This window comes from Oxyura jamaicensis, chromosome 21 (genome assembly GCF_011077185.1).
Source record: "Oxyura jamaicensis isolate SHBP4307 breed ruddy duck chromosome 21, BPBGC_Ojam_1.0, whole genome shotgun sequence".
Lineage (NCBI taxonomy): Eukaryota > Metazoa > Chordata > Aves > Anseriformes > Anatidae > Oxyura > Oxyura jamaicensis.
The window spans coordinates 3,346,331-3,363,262 of NC_048913.1; the positions used below are offsets into that span (position 1 = coordinate 3,346,331).

Genomic DNA, 16,932 nt, shown 5'->3' on the forward strand with positions numbered 1-16,932 from the left:
AAAAAGCACCTGGGATACCAGGAGATTTGTCCTGAGCACATACCTGGTGGTTTCGTACACTCTCAAGCAGCACGGCGTGCTCCATGCGTGCCTGGGCAGGCGAGAGCTGCCGGTGGGAGGCACGTGGAGCTGGGCACACTGCGCTCCTGGCTGGTCTCCGCACACCTCCCCTCCTGATAGCTCGGGAATCTGTCCAGATAGAGAGCACAAATCCTCCTGGTCTTCCTGGAAAGCAATGGGCAACGCCAGTTTCTTGGTTGGTATCTTCCTGGAAAAATATATATATATATCTGGTATGAGAAAAATCAAACACTTGGTACAAGGAATCACAGAGATAAAGGCGCTGTCTGACCTGGCGGTCTACGTATGGCTAGACCCAAAGTGTGTATTAAAATAAATAACAAGGATTATTTTTTTATGTTAGGTTAATCAGAGCAATAAGAATCTAAAATTAAGCTCCAACAAGCTGGAGGTCTAGTTAATTTTACAAATTGCACGTTCAGTACTAGAGATGCATTTAGCAAAAGCTGTGCAACAGGAGACCAGTGCTGATTTTTCTTACCCATTAAAACAATTTATTATTGTAAGGGAAATGGTGTATCAGTTCTATAAACCTCAAATGTCAGCTTGCCCCAAAGACAGTGCACTTTAGGAAAACTTGACCTACTTTTCTTGTTGTGACTTGGACTTGTCATTCCAGGAATCTGGAACGTGGCTATTTGGAAGAGGAGCTGTCTTTAGACCTACATAGTAGCCTTGGTTCTAGACTCCACTGGAAGCCTTCTCTACTGTCGTGGAAATTGCTGCAGGAACTAGAATGATTGTCTGTCTGCCAACACGGAAAATCCCTTCTGGAAGGAGTATCTCCTGGTAAGTAGTGCTGCCACATCTCTTTAGCACTGGGACACTCCAAAAGGTCTAAACATCACATTTCTCTACACCAACCTCCTCCAAGTGGTAGCTGTTTAGAAAAAGAAATGCATCAAAAGTCTCCAAAGCTGTAGCTAAAGAAAAAATAAAAGTGACAAAATTATCCGTAGCCCTAATTTAAATCTAAGAAAAATGAGTCTGCCCACCCATAAAATGAATAAAAATTAAAAACAAGCTAGTTCATATGATTGTTTGCAGGGAACTTGAAAGCTTGAGATGAAAAATGCTACAGCAGCATGGAGCACTGTCATTTTACAGTGAGCTTCATTTGACAACACCATTGGGGAAAGGGGCAGGGGAAAAACGGAAAAAAAGAAGCTTTCCACAGAGCAGAAAGGAGACAAACTGTGTCTTTGTGACAGCTGGCCTCATCAGTGGCATTACATTCAGAAAGGAGGCAGGTATTATTCAAGAGACAGCAGTGCAGGACTGGCAGGAGATCAGTAGTCAGCACAGGAAATGTTTTTTTGAAAAAAAAAATCCTAATTACGGCTCTTCTCTCCCAGTCTATCCTGTGCTGCACTGTAATTACAGGAACAAAGCTGCAAAGGGGGCTGTTTCTCAAGGAAGAAGTTGTGATACAGACACACGAGCAAAACCCAAAATGTGTTTACAGACGGTGGGAGCTGTGCCCACACAATCTAAGCTGAAAGAAGAGAGACAAAACCAGACAAATAAAGAAGCAGGAAAGATACAGTGACATCCTGTATCTCTTTCTCCATGGTAGCTGTTTTTGCTTTTTTGGACATTTTTAAACTGTACATAGCTCATTTTTCTCTCTAAGTCAGAGGGAACAGAAGGGGCAGAGGCATGAAAAGAATACAAGCCACTCCATCACTGCTTAATCACGTCTTCTTGTGCCAGTTGAAGTCTAAACACACTGAGGTTGATGCATGTATTTAAGCACACCTTTTATTATTCCAATGACAGGTTGGATTCGGACAGGTTTCGCATTACGGACACAAAAGAATACTGAACGCCCACAGGAATAAAGCATAGAGGACCTTGGTGCTGCACAACTCCTTTGCAGCATCCCTCCTCAAAGCAGTATCCGAGAATATGGGGGGCATCTCAGCACTCCATCCACACATCACCCCTCACAGTCCTTCCAGATTTACATCTACAGGACTTGATATACATGGAACCTGACTCAGGATGGAAATCCCATACATGAGACCTGACTCAGGATGTTTCCCAGTGGCCACCATACATGCTATTTTCAAATTGCCCCCAGGTTTCCATTCTACAAGGCTTCCCATGACCCGTACAGTTTTCTGCATCTTGTTGGGCCCAAAAAGTTGTGTAAAGCCCCAGTCCCCATTTCCCACTCCTAGCAACACTGCTCCTGTGCCTGACTTCACCTGCAATAATTGGTCTCTGAAGGACGAGAAATGGCAGCGACTTGTGCTGGGTTGCAAGGTGTGGGAATGGAGGAAATTAACACCGACTCTTTTTTCCATCCCAGTGAATAACGTGATTACTGGGGAGGGAGAGGAGGAGGGGAGAAGGGCTGAGCCTTACATCAGCTGTCAGATGGGGTTTAATCTTTTTTTTCCCCTTTCTTTTAAAGCAAGCAGATGGGGCGACCATTAAATTCACAGCCTGCCCCACGCAAACATATATCACAGCAGCTTCTGCCAATAAAAGAGGTAAATAAAGTGGTTCTTAAGCCATCAGCATTCTCGTGTAAAAACAACAGAAAAAAAATATAGACAGAAAGTAGGCAGTGGTATAACCCCAAGTGATGCCAACATGTTGAAACAGGATGTTCTGGACACTAGCTGCATGGGTCAATAGAAGAGCAGAACTGAAGCAATCAGTCATAACGCATCTTTTTTTTCCACCTGTCAAATAATTACCACTTCCACCTCATTTTGATTCTCATTGACTGAGGTATAAACAACCTTCCTTATCCTTCTGCTTGCTCAGAGGTGATCTTTTCTTACAAGAACCACTTGAGAAGCCAGGGTTATCGATGCAGCCTCTCATTTTCCTGACAAGCTGCAGCAGGCACACGACTACACGGGACCAGCTTTGCTACCTGGTCTAGTTACAGAACCCCATCAAGCCTTCAGAAACAGCTAGACTCATTGCCTTGTCTTTAGTATCCTTATACCAGTAAGTACAGCAGTGGACAAGACATTTCCATCCTGAAAAGTTTTTTTGGGGGGGAAATCTTTTATAGTAAGAGCAACCAAAGTCAGCCTATGGCTAACAGAGAGGTAGCAAGCGCTGCTTGGAAACTCCCCATTATCTAGTGATCCCGTAGATACTCCACAGGGAGCAAGCCAGAACACAGAGATGCAAAACCCTCTAAACACAAGTGTTTAGATTACTATTTCCTGGAGGGAAAAAAATAAAAAAGGGAAGGGATTAATTTCATTAATGTTGTCTTTCTTGTGAACCACTCACCAAAACTGCTCCCAAACCCTTCATGGTCAGTCCTGCCCTTGCTTGCAAGAGGACTTGATTCAAGACCGTCTTTGTTTCCTGCCATTTCGTTCGCACATTACACCCAAACCACCGCCAGTGCACGAACATGTGCAAACATCAGCCTCTGGTTGAAGCTGGTGTTTCATAGCCTGTAGGCTTTTACTCTGTACTTAGAGTTCAGCCCATGCAAGTATCAATTAAATAAACTATGCCAGTAGTCTCACTGTTCAGGGCAACTTTTTATTTCTACACGTAATGAAAGGTCTGTTCACAAAAGCGGAGTATTTAAGGTTAATAGTTCTTGTCATTTCTTATAAACATTATCATATTTCCCAGAATACAAGTGCATCCATTGAGTGCATTTTCCCTTCTGTCTTAATTAGATCAGAGCAGGCACACATCCAGGGACAGCAATGGGCTCCAAAACATATTATTATTAATACTGTAATGGTACTGAAACTCTAGAAATTCCCTATCCAGGAAAAAAAAAAAAAAAAAAGGCAAAAAGCAGGCACGTGGAATAGGATCAATCAGTTCACAGGCCAGGTGAAGATACATAGTCAGTTTTTAATCTACATTTTCATTAGTTGCCAAGTTAGTAAAGCAGGTAGCATGAGCAAATGCCACAGAAGTATGCTCATAGCAAACATTGTAATCTTCTAGTCTTCTAAAGGTGCAGGAAAATTAAACCCTGAAACATCTGACAGAAGACCAAACAAAAAAAAATAAGGGAGAAAGGCTATTGGCAGATAATTGAAGGAAAGAAGGTTTGTGTCCTGATATTTTTTGTTTAAAACACAACGGTTAAGGCCAGTGATTTCTAAAAATGCTTCATTTGATTTCCTGAAGCCAAGAATGTGGGGCCAGTAGTCTGGGGGACTTTTCAGTCCAGTTCTAAAAAATAAAATTAAAAAAAAAAAAAACAACAACACTGATGTACTTCTAGAAAAAAAAAATCTAGAAAAAAGTATTTTGTTCATTTCCTATGTTTCTTCTTTATCTTGGTGACACCCATAGCATCCAACCGTTATGTTCTTAAAACTTCATTCAGGTTTAGTCGGGGTGAAAAGGGCTTGCCTTAAAACTACTATTTTTCCTGCAGGAAACGACTCCTCTGGACGAAAGGTCAGGTGCTCCTGCCCTTAAATTACACCGTATCTGTCAGACAGACAGACCTGAAGTGGCTGAGGTGAGGTTTGCCCTCTGCAAGTCCAGACAGACCCCGCGCCACTGAGCCTGTGGGAAGTGAGAGGGGGAAAAAAAACTTCCCATCCCTTCTCTTGGCCGGTCAGGATCGCCTAGCTAATTGCACAAGACAACCGATGCTGCGCTAATAGGAGGGATTTTCACTAACCTAGTGGGAATGGTAATGTTTTGGTGCCATCCAGCAGGTATTTAGGACCTATAGATCAAGTGCAGCCCTTAACTCTGAACTTCCTGCTTTCCTTTCCAACCTCGAACAAAGCAACCTCTATGTAAAAGCTGCCTCGTGCACAGGGAAGCAGCCAGTTAGAACATGCCTTTTTTTCCCTCTTGGCACCCTCCGAGGTACCCCTATGGAAAGGGCACGGGAGCGCCGTTCCCAGCCGCGCTGCTGGGCGCACTGAGTCACCCCTACAGCGAGCAGGAAGGGTGTTGGCGGCCAGGAAGCTCCCTGGGTGAGTCACTGCCAAACGCGGCCGTACCTAGAGAAACTTGGCGTGGCCTCGCTTAGCTCCGTGCCTGTGCTGTTCCTCCTCCCACCTTACTGCTAGCCGAAAACTGTTCGTTAACGGCAGGAGTTCCTGAGCGAAGCGAAGGCGGAGATTTTAAAGCTGAGCGCCAAGAGACAGCTACTTGCATTCAAAGGGTAGTGGAGCATTACAATGAAAAGTATTGCAATAAAAAGAATGGAGAGTATGAGCAAAAACGACTTTTTGCCACCCAGGTAGACAAAATCAGGCTGTGTTCCCCACCTATTTTATGATTTCCAGCATAACTACTTCCAGTTTTAAACCTGGATGCACTGGCATAGCCCTCATTGACCTGATGGCGCATAGGTGTAGGAAAATAACTTAGTTTCCAATGTCCCCACGACTTTCCATGCTACATTTTTTCTCCAGCATTTTCAGGATCACACAAGCAACTCTTTACCTTTTTTTTTTTTTTTTTTTTTTTGGCAGCCTGGCTTACACAGAACACCTCCTGCTAGCATTACCCACCCGCCTCCCTCTCTTCCATCCCATGCTGAGCACCTATCTCAAGCAGATGTGGAAAAGCGCAGCACCGATTAAGGATAACAATCTTAGCCATTGCAATTTGGACACAGCAGGTGACAAAAAGTTCTTCCAAACAATACTGGAGATTACTATGAACGCCTCTTTGTCTTAGGTCACCGTACTTTGGTCACCATACTTCACATCTGCTCTGGCACAAGGCCAGTGTCAAAGCAGACCAAGCATTACAAACATGGGGCACTTAGCCTTAATGCTCTGGGCCCTGGCATTTGCTGGCTAAATGTGAACATGTGTCTTCGTATCTTAAGAACTGATATGAATACATCAGCACAGCAAGTAGATCCAATGAAACTTAACCATAAAAATTAAATATAACCAGGGATTGTGGTCAAGATTTCTTATTAGTTGTTTATTTTCCTATATATATGGGTGTATATATATATAAACGTAGAGCCAACCAGTATTCAAGGATCTCCAGACTACAGATCCAGATGCTCTTATGCTACGTGACACCTAAATACAGGGGAAAGCCCCACCCTGAAGTGCCTGCTAATCAGGCATTTGGGATTTAGCGCAGAATTGACGTGAAGTCACCTCCAGCCCACGGGTTCGGAGATAAGCCTTCCCTGGCACGGGTGCTGATGGACAACTTTCAGATTTAGCGTAACCCAAAGTAGTTTGCTTTGGTGGAAACAGGCAACCGCCCACTGAGCAACACGTCTGTGTAAAATCTCAGCAGATGCACGTTTGCATAAGTAGGCTAAACCCAAAGGAAAGATTCTGATTTTTCTGCTGATATACCTAGTTACACTTCCTCAGAGATCCTTGCACTGCAGACAGCAGGATATCTTAATTGGACTCAGAGATAAAGAGCAGTCTAGAATGAAAGTTGCCACATTTTGAAGGCACAGAAAGATTTAAGGGAAGAAAAAAATCCATAGGTGATGTTCCTCTACCACTACTTAAAATTTCTTGAAACTCAAAAACCTGGGATAAATGTATTCTTTTGCTTGCATTTAAGCCTTGGATGATGGTGTTTTTACTCATTGATTTGCTTAACACTGTGAACAAATTTGGAGAACCCTAATTAGCCCCAAGATAGGGCAAAGCCAGGTGCAAGATCCCGCCCTTTGCTGCACAGGACTCTGTAGGGGAATTGTGGTGGAACCCTGTCTTCGACTCACCATCGAGAAACGTTAGCATATCACAAAGCAGAGACAGGCCTTTGGAGATGGAGACGTGCACCACTGCTGTAGGTGAGCAGCACGGGGTGGCCCCAGCTGCTATGCCCCCTTCTATTTGGAGCAGTGCTTTTTCACTTGTGAGCAAATTAGCTAAAGTGTTAATAACTGAAACTAGATCTCTCCTTATGGCCTCTTCATTGCTTAATCTGAGATGTCTTGGCCTTGATAATTGTTAATTACCAACTATCAAATGGAAAATGTGACTAGTGCATTATTAAGCTCTTGCTAGCTTTGACAAGCTGTTTGACAAAGCCAAAGGAACTTTTAAACTGGCTTTCTCATAATTAATCATTGTGCATCTTTAAAAACAGTAGTAGGATATAGGAAAAATCCTACAGGAAAATCCAGCGTCAACGTGAACAAAACCCCAGGTGTTGGTCTTAAGATTTTATTTTTGTTTTCCCTGTAATTCGTCAGGACCAGTGGCCTCCACAACACCTGGAGTGGCCTTGCAGATGATGTACAAGTACTCCTTTGTGCATTCCTCACGTCTCACCTGCCCTGGAAATGCCTCGACTCCACTGGTCATAAAGGATCTTGCAAAATGCCTGACAGCGAAAGGTGTTAATGGCATCAACAGTCTGCTGGGGTGGTGATTTGAGTTCATCCCATCCAGGATAGAGGAAGGGACTAGGTGGCCTCTCAAGGTCCTTCTATTCTTTTTGACACCAAATCCATGGCTTTCTGATCATTTTCCCTCACTGCTTGCAAGAGCTTATTGCAGCAGTGGACTTGACCCTTTCAGGAAAAGAATCTATCATTTGTAATGCTCATTTTGCTTGCTGTATTTTGCTATGTTAGCTGATGGCAACGTATAAACGAGAAATAATGCTGCTGTTGAATGAATTTGCCAAGAGCTATCACTCATCATGCCACTTACTACCCCACAATTCTTTTGCTGCTTACAGCATCATGCCATGAAAAAACCCAAATGCGATTCAACGTTGTGCAGCATGCAGAATTCCCACCGCAACAGAAGCTGTAAATGGGGTCGCCAAGGGGACTGCATCTTTCTCTGGCTGTGTCATTTGTAATGCACTGGGATTATTATGTTTTATTTGTAAAGCAATCCCTTCCTTAAGGGTCATGCTGAAAGATTATTAAAACAGCATGGAATACATAGTTTTCTCTTTCACCGCCTCACCTGATTCTTTGTCATCTTAGAAGAAACAAAAGGAAAAAGGATCAATAAAACATTACTCATTCTGCTCTGTCTTTTTAAAGAATTGCTAATATAGTTTTCACTAAAAGAGTAAAACAATCCCCATAACAGTTTCAGTGCAGAACACAAAATGTGTTCTTGTGTTCTTTATTCTTAAAATTGTGTATCTGTTGAAAAAGCTGGTGTATGCTTCTTTAAAGAAATCTGCTATCCCAATAATGTTACACCACTTTTGTTTTTTGTAAGTGCTTAAGAAAAATGAAAATTAGTCCTTAAAATAATTTATTCTTCCCTTTATTTGCATTCTGCTGGAAGGGCTAAAGACTTATTTATACCAGATAGAAGGGTTTTGCGAGGTTCAAAACCCCCTCCTTCTAACCCAAAGCTTATTGACAAAAACAAAATGAAGCTTCGAGTGACAGATGAGCTAATCTGCAGTTCAGAGCTGCAGGAGAGTACTTTATTCTATTAATCATTTGAGGCATGACTGATCACGGCTCACTGCGGTTGAATTCGCTATCTTTTTTTAATGGATCAAATATTCAAACTTGATGCGACTGTAGCCAACACAGCCAGGTCAGCAGCTTGGCATGTTCCCTATGGTGGCCCTAACCCTATTCAGCTGACGTCTGCCTATAGGTGATGCTGTTTCTTTTGCTCTGGAGAAGCAGCCCAGTAAACAGTTTGTTAACAACTAAGTTTGTTAAAAAGAAATGCAGGCTGGGACTTCCATCTGCCCCACGGCAGAGCTGATTTGAGCCTTCTGAGAAGGACAGGCAGAAGGAATATAACACGAGATGAGAAAGTTGTTTGTCTTTGAGTATAAGAGACAGGGCTTCTGTTAAAGACGACGAAGATTGGCATGTAGCAGCCATTCTCCTGCATCTGGATTCCCACCTGGCACTAACATTTGTGGAGAAGAGGAAGCAAGCACATGACTAAATATCCTACTACACTTATCAGATAAAAGCTGCAGAAAGATATCCGCACATAATATATAAAATGGTGTTCCAACAGAGCTCCCTCTCCTGCCTTCAGTGCAGCTGCCATCACCAAGTACGTAAGCCTGTTTTAGTATTATTTAAGACTTTCCTTATCACAGCGGTCCGAGGTCAGATGGTGTGAAGTCATTGGAATCCACATCATTTAACTTACTATAATTTTGGAACAGCTGCTTCTCCAGTGGCCTTGAATTACTTTGAATATGCTAGCCTCATTTGGACCTTCATTACGCTCCCACTAGCGAGGGGAAGAGATGTTTGCTTCAGCATAAGAAATCAGCGTGTTGCAATAGCAATTGACTTCGATTTGTTCCCGTGTTTCACTATAGCCAAAATTGGTGCTGTGTACTGTAAGAAAATCATTCAGCTGAGCCATTTGTACCAAGATGAACTTGTCCCTTAATTAAATCTGTAACTGGAAGGCAGAAAACATCTCTCAACAAGCCATAAGGAAGCTGTGCAGGAAACTCTTCCAGGAGGCTCACTACATCAGATCGATAGAGCTGTCCTTGTCGGCTAGGAATGGCAGAAGACAATTTCATATACATGTTTCTGGAAGGATTGGAGGTCAGATGTTGACTTGGATTGTCAGAGTCCACATGCTCCAAGCAGAAAAGACAATCCCATACAAGTTAATGCCTGAAATAAAAGCTTAGGAGATGGTATTTCTCCATGCACCCCAAGATCTGACTCCTTCCAAAACAAGGAAAGCTGGGGGAGAAGGAGCGGAGGAGAACTGAAAGCAGGGAAAGATATGCAGACTTTCTGTCTGCACTAATGCTTTTCTTTTAGCTGTAGATTTTAGGATTAAAAAAAGTCTCGGTCTCTGAATTAAGACCATAATATTGAAAAATGTACCTTGGAACACCTAAATTCTTTTCTTATAGCATCTATGATTTCAGTAGATGCTAGAAAGCTACATACCTTTGAGGATGGCTGCCCTAAGGCATAAAATCATTATGGCACATGTTTAGGAACTGAGGTCTCCTTCAAATAAATGGATGTAAACACTGAAATGCCTTCAAATTTGGCATACGGGCTTTGATCACTTCTACAAATAGAAATCTAGTTTCTAAATCACCTGGACACTTGAAAATTAGACTGGAACATGACCTTGATTGATGGTGATGTTTTCAACTTGCTGATTCAAATGGCTACTCTAGATGAAAAAGGAATTTCTGCTTGCAGAAAATAGGAGGGAAGAGAAAAGGGCCATAAAACAAATTAACACGGGGCCTCCAGGCATTGGCTCAAAACATCTCATTCCTCAGAGATGAGGTACCTTGGGGGAAACAGAAGCAGCAAAACAAATGACAAATGGAAGCCAAGGGATGCAAATGATGAAACGAAAAAGAATGCTGTAAAAAAATTAGGCTGTATTTAAGGGCTGGGGTTTTGTTTTGTACATTATCTAATTCTCTGTGCAGAGCTAGCCTGGTAGAGAAGTCCTTCTAAACATTCATACTGGAAGTAAATGCTTTTACCTGCCTCAAGAACGTACACTTTGCTTTTACCTTTGTATGGTGCTTGATTTTCTTTCTCTATTTCTCTTTTTACAGATGACTATATCCAATGGGGATGCTGCCACCAGAAAGGGGCCCCGTCAGCCTTGACACTGCCATAATTTGCTGCTCCTGTGCTCTGTTGGGGCATTAAGTCCTCCCAGGGTGGAAAAGGCACAGGGCTAATTAAAATGGTGGGAGGGGTGGGCAGTTAACTGCGTGCCCTCAGCCACAGGAGGAAGTATCAGGTGACAATATTGTGAATCACCTACAAAAAAATGTAGATCCTTAGCAAAAAAAAATAAATAAATAAACAGGAAGTCCCCCAAAAACACGCAATGAGTTTGAGAGGTCTGAGCACATGAAGAGCTCTGGGGAGCATTCCCTTATTCAGAGCTACCCAAAACCAGATTTTCTGAAGCAAAGCAGAGTCGTGCAGGGCCGGTTGCATCACCCTGAGTGCCTCTGTAACTCATTAACACGCAGCTTATCATGCTGCCCCACCGCCAGGCAGTGTGTTCTCCCTCAGCACCCACCAGGCCGCAGGAAGCCAGCGGTGGTCCTGGCCCGAAGCATCCCACCTGCACCTCTGGGGCAACTCCTCCGCTCAGCGGCCGTGTGTGCAAGACTTGGCCCCAGAGATGAGGTGCTTCCTAAGTGCTTCCTGAGCTAATGGTGTGCAAAGGACTTCTTAAAATGCTCCTTTTATAGGACCGACCCGCTCCCAGAGCTTGCTGAAGAGCTTCCGAAAGCAAATCGCTTCTGCACCCGCTGTCGTGGAAAGCTGCACAGCCCTCCAGAACTTCCCAGATTCTGGAGAGCAAGATAGGAACAGGGATTGATTCTTCTGCTTGCAGTAATAGCTCAAAATGATTTGCTCAGTTTCTTTCTGAAGCAGAAGACAAAACTCTTGCAACAGGCAACCAGTCAGTGGTCCTCCCCTGCTCTGGTAGGGCTGCAAACAACACTGGGGCCCAGCTGGATTTTGGTGAGGATTTGCACAAAAAGAGCAAGTGTGGCTATGCCAGACCACGCAAGGCTGAATAGTATCTTTAGTTTTAAGGGAGATAGGAGGAAAGGAAAATGAAAAGGTAACAGGAAGAAAGATGCGTGATTTGTAACTGATGTAAGAAGATTGAGCCACAGAGAATTCAAATTGTGTTGGTTTTGTTTGTTTGGAACGCTTTGAGGATTTGTGCCACTATGTTCAGGCTATTTTCCAGAAATATTTAAATATTTAAACAAATATTGCTGTTTACACCTTCATTTGCAAATAAAAATCAAAACGACAGTAAATCAAGGCAGGAAGCTGTGATTCCAGTCAAGGCTTTACTATTCAAATCCCATTTTGGTTATGAAACGCTGATCACTGAGCCTAGATTAGTTCTGATGGAAGCTGTTGATAATCTGTTGGCATTTTTTCCACTCACTGTCTTTGTTTCAGGGACACCTGACAGGATATTACTGTTTAGTCATGCAAAGCGTGCCCTTATTTCCAATGCTCATCATTAGAGTCACCGATTTCTTCAATGACTTCTCAAAGCAAAGCTAGAGAAATATGTTCACAGGAAGATAACTAAGACACATTAAATTCCTGTGCTTTCATTGAAGGTAAAAGTTAATCTCTTTGCCCTGTGAGTTCAAGACTGACCAAATGGAATAAATGACTTTTAAAGCAAGGAGTTAAATATTGCAGAACCTGAAAGCTAGGGCCATGATATACCCCCTGGAGACATTTAACTCTACATTTATGGCATTGATACTAAGGTTTTAGGGTTCTCTTTCCCTCCTGAAGAAAAGCCTTTTGCTGTTAATGCCCTTGTATCCAAGAAGGGAAGAAGTTAATCCACCTCTGGGACCGGTGCTCCAGCATCCACTGCAGCTGGGGAAATTCAAATGTTGATACCCAAACTGCACCAAAGTATGCCAAGCACCCCCCTCAGCCAGACCCTTCACCCCAAGGACTCCATGGCTTCCTGATCCAGCAAATCGCTCCATGCTCATGCTTTACAGGTCCTGACCCCTCTCCAGTTGGCATACTGCTGGTGGATTCCGATGGCCCTACACAACGGCACTACGAGAGCAAAAGTAACCAAGCACCTGGCCCCACTCTGTGCCTGCACATGGGAAAGTAAACCTCGGTAAGCCAGGTGCTGTTAACCCCACTGCTGCAACAAATTGCAGCAAAGGGAGTGATTTAGTAACCAAAAAAATCTTCAGCTCCCACCTACACCTTCAGCATCACGACCAGGGAAATGCCCAGAGCACCGTGTCCTGAAGGGGGATGGGAGGAGAAGGCTGGAGCCCGCTGGAGCCCACTGAAGCCCACGCCACGGGAAGCAGTTTGGGTCTGCTTCATGATCTCCATTCCCAGCAGCTCAGGAGTTAACTGACTGTAGGCGCCTGCACCTTCTATTTGCCTTGGATTTGCACCAAGTCTGAGTCATCACGTTCAAACACAGGGGAGGAGGGAAAAAAAAGTGTTTCATATTCCAAAAAGGGCATTCCCATCCCAGGACACTTCAGTTGTTACCAGGAAAAGGAGCCTTTTTGAAATAAGGTGGGTGCAAGCACATCTCCTCCTCCAAAGGAAAGCCAGGATCTGTTCAGAGCACTAACTACACCCAGCTCAGATGCTCTGGGGTCCAAATAAGCCAGGACCTCCAGGTACATTATGTCATGTCTGCCTTCAGAGAGATTTAGCTTTGCTGCAGCTCCATTAAGCTCATGCTGTAGGTGGGACTGAGGGCTTTTATAGTAGCAGACTATCAAAGGAACGCAAGGAATGCAGGGTGTAAACAGATTAGATCTTTTTCCCCCCCTCTTATAGAAAGACCTAGATTTTTTTTCCCTTTCCTCTGAGGCTTTACAAATTTAAATGAAACACTGAAGCATGCATGTTACTCAAGTGCACCCTGTCCCTAGTCCAGGATTCAAAGCCAACAGTTCACAGGTTTTTCCTGTTTAATCGGGGGTTGTGCAGGAACTTAACCAAGCTTTGGAACCGGATCCACTGGCAGTTTGGGTTGAACTGGAAAAAAATTGACCTACAGCACATTAACCCCTCACTTTGCTGTTTCACCCCTTTTGAAGCGTTTGTCCTACAATTACCGATGATATCCACTGGCCACGTCTCCACTGAAAGCATTTACTATCCTAATTGTTTACAGCTTGCTGTACTGGATAAATAATAACAAGGACCAAGCGTTAGGCTTGCATCCAGAGTCAGTCTGGATAATTCCAGGAACTTTTCTCAGCTGAAGCTAAAGCAGCTGACATCTCACCTGGGCTCTGTGAACTATTTCACTAATGATTCAAAAAACAGCCTTATGAAAGCTGAAGCCCAAGCAGAAAAGGGATACACGAATCACTAGAGAATGATTTACCCATCCTCTTATTTCCCATCTGTACTGGACACCTTTCACTGCTTGATACGATGTTTGCATTCAAACGTTTCACTGCCCTTCCTGAATCAGTATTGCCAAAGTTTTGGCCCTTTACATGCTATATGTGGGATTTCAAACTTTGATACTACAATTTTCACCAGCCTTTTGACAAGATGGCCGTGCCTGTCAAGGAGAAGCTGAGGAATAGCACACGATAAACACACAATCTGTTCGCAGACTCAGGGACGTGCCTGAAGCAGGAGGCAGAGCCACTCTGGACACGGAGCAGAGCCCTTTCACAGAGCTCAGCTAAGATACCTGAAGAAGAGAGCAGATGTGTTTTATTAAGGACAGCAGAAGTAATGCTAACATGATGAAGACATCCCAGCAAACCTGTAGCTAGGTGGAAAACTGGATGTTGAATTTCCTGGCATTACTGATCAGAGCAGTGATGAATTAGCAGATCTGGAGAGGCCAGAGAGGGAAGAGAGATTTATTTTTTTTTAAACAGAAGTGGCTGGAGATCAGATTCAGTAAGCACAGAAAGAGCACATCTTTAGTATTTGAAGACTCTAGGACAAAACATTTAGAAAAAGGACATCGCAGGGGCATTCACACAATGACCGCAAAAAATATTTCCCGTCTTTTCCAAGTATGTGGCTTGTCATACGACAATTCCCATTCTGCTAAACTTTCCTTGCATGTTTTGTAAGGGTGGCTTCAGCCTCAGCTCCAGCAGCGAAGCACAGTGTGACAAAGATTGGAAAGACACACTTCAGCCTCTCCTGTGCTTTCGCCTTTATACTGCATATAGCTTTCCTAGCTAATTGATCCAAGCCTTCAACCTGAGGCTGATTACAGCATCCCTTGTACAAAAAGAGCTACAAGAGCTGAAGTAGGTGGCCAATGAGTAAGTCTCACACGATTAACTCCTCTGAAAGCCTAACCCACTAAGGTCATTAGCACATACATTCAAAGCAAAACAATTGCCTGGAAAAAATCAAACATGCACCTAATGAGTTAGAACATTTACAGAAATCCGGGGAATTAAAATGGTAGCAAAATCAAAAGGTTTCATCTGAAGGACTTCATTATCATCATTTCTGAACTCTGTTCATGTTGCTCATTTGCACATTCGACAGCACTTTACGTTAAGTAGTGAATCAGTATTAACTAACATCCCAGCCTGGGCAGGGCCAGAAGGTTAAGCACTGTGCTTTCTTTACAGATTAGCTGTGAAGAAGCCTTCCTCATCAGGTTGTCTCCACAAGGCGTGCAGAACACCTCTCCCCAGTAGAGCAGCTAGCAGCAACAACAACAAAAAGGAAAATGCACATTTTCCCATTTCAGCTATAAACAAAAAATTATACGCTGTACTCATAGGCTTGAGCTAAACCTGCTTTCTCTGTATGCTGATGAGAAAGCACAAAGAGATCATCCCTATTATTATCATGGGTTGCACGGAATCAAAGTGCTTCTACTACCTTTTTTTAGTTGAACTTCAGTTTGTTTTGTTTGTTTGTTTTGTTTTAACTAACAAACACACCTAGTTCAGAACAGTCTGACAAGAGACAAAGCAGTTGTCTGGGGGCTTTTCAACACCATCAGATGTTGTAACAGACCTAGGATGTATTTTCCTTAATGTGGTTTCGCTCCTTCCACTGAAAGCTGCACCAAAAAGCAATCCCAAAGGCAGAGAAGGAGCAATTACATGAAGTCCTTGCATAACCCAGTCCTGCTGCTAGGTCCAAACCTAAAAACAGGCACCAAGGTGGGGAAAAGATGCCTCAAGATCATTTATTTGTGCAGCTCCCTAAATGCAAACACTGCAGAGTTCACGCGAGTCACTGCAATCTGTCAGGAGGGTGAGTCCCACCAGGATGATGCAAGAGCCACCTCGATGCAGTAACCTCAGACAGGTTTGTGCCACCAGGAAGAAGAATTCAGGTGAGCTAACACTCCGAATTGCACACCCCTGCCATGAATCATCAGAGACTGAGATCAGCGATTCCCACAGTCCCACGTCTAACTCTGATCGTCCCTCAATAGAAATCAGAGCACCCCTCAATCCACATGACTCGAAAACTAGGAAGAATTTACTGTAAGGAGCTATCACATAGGCAGGTTGCTCGAAGGTCAGATCAATAGGTCCAGAACTGAGAACTTAAAACCTCTGGCACCACCAATTCATGGGAAAAGGAAGTTAGGCCTAACTGGCAGTGCATGCAAACTTAATTCCAGAGGAAAACAAACAAACAAACAAAAAACTATATACATACTTAGTTTCATAATATCACACTCGTTTGTGAAACAGAAAGCTTGCAACATGCATGCTGTTTATATTTTTCTGCATTCCAGGTCTTACATTAATGGGAAGTCCCTATACGTGCTCCAGGCCCTTCATATTACAGCTTTTATCATTCTTGTCCTTTTACAGCGTCCTTATCTTTCAAGAATGGAGCATGAAAAGATGAACTTATTTGTCAGTGTTTCGAATTCAAAATTCCTTTAAAAGGCTGATGAGATTTTGGAAAAAGAAAAAACATAATATGCTGGCAGACAGGTGCTCATAGATAGGGAAGGATGTGGATTTTATTCCTCAGAGCAAACACCATCCTATTATATCTAAACCACATCTAAGAAGCAAAAACGCCCTTATATCTCACTCCTTACTGTATTACTTTGAGCTTATAAAACCAAAGACTATTTGCTTTTAATTACTAAGGCGCAGACCAGAGTCATTTTGTATGCTGTCACAGTACTTTACAAAATTGGCACTTCCAAGTGGATAAAAGTGCTCCACAGTGGAACTTCTAATGCTTTTCTTTCTGGGCATCCACTTTCATTCTGATTTTTTATTATTTTTTTTCTAATGGTTAGGTTAATCTGATGGAGAGTTTCGGAGTGTTACCTTTCATAACGTGTATTCCCCTCTCTTTTCACAGAGCATCTGTCACAGGTGTGTTACCTGGATAGAGATCAGTATCAGCTTAAAATTATCACACGGTCTTTCCAAGCGTGGTTCCTCTGTTCCAAAGCCTCGTTTCTACCTGCTGGG

General features: G+C 43.2%; 1 long non-coding RNA gene across 2 annotated transcripts in view; it reads right to left on the reverse strand.

The window, feature by feature from the left end:
• The window catches only part of LOC118177298, a 39,404-nt gene that overhangs the window by 11,339 nt on the left and 11,133 nt on the right, over window positions 1-16,932 (reverse strand). For both annotated transcript variants that reach the window (XR_004755747.1, XR_004755748.1), the window contains exon 2: window positions 44-268. This is a non-coding gene — a long non-coding RNA (uncharacterized LOC118177298). The remainder of the gene's footprint in view (window positions 1-43; window positions 269-16,932) is intronic.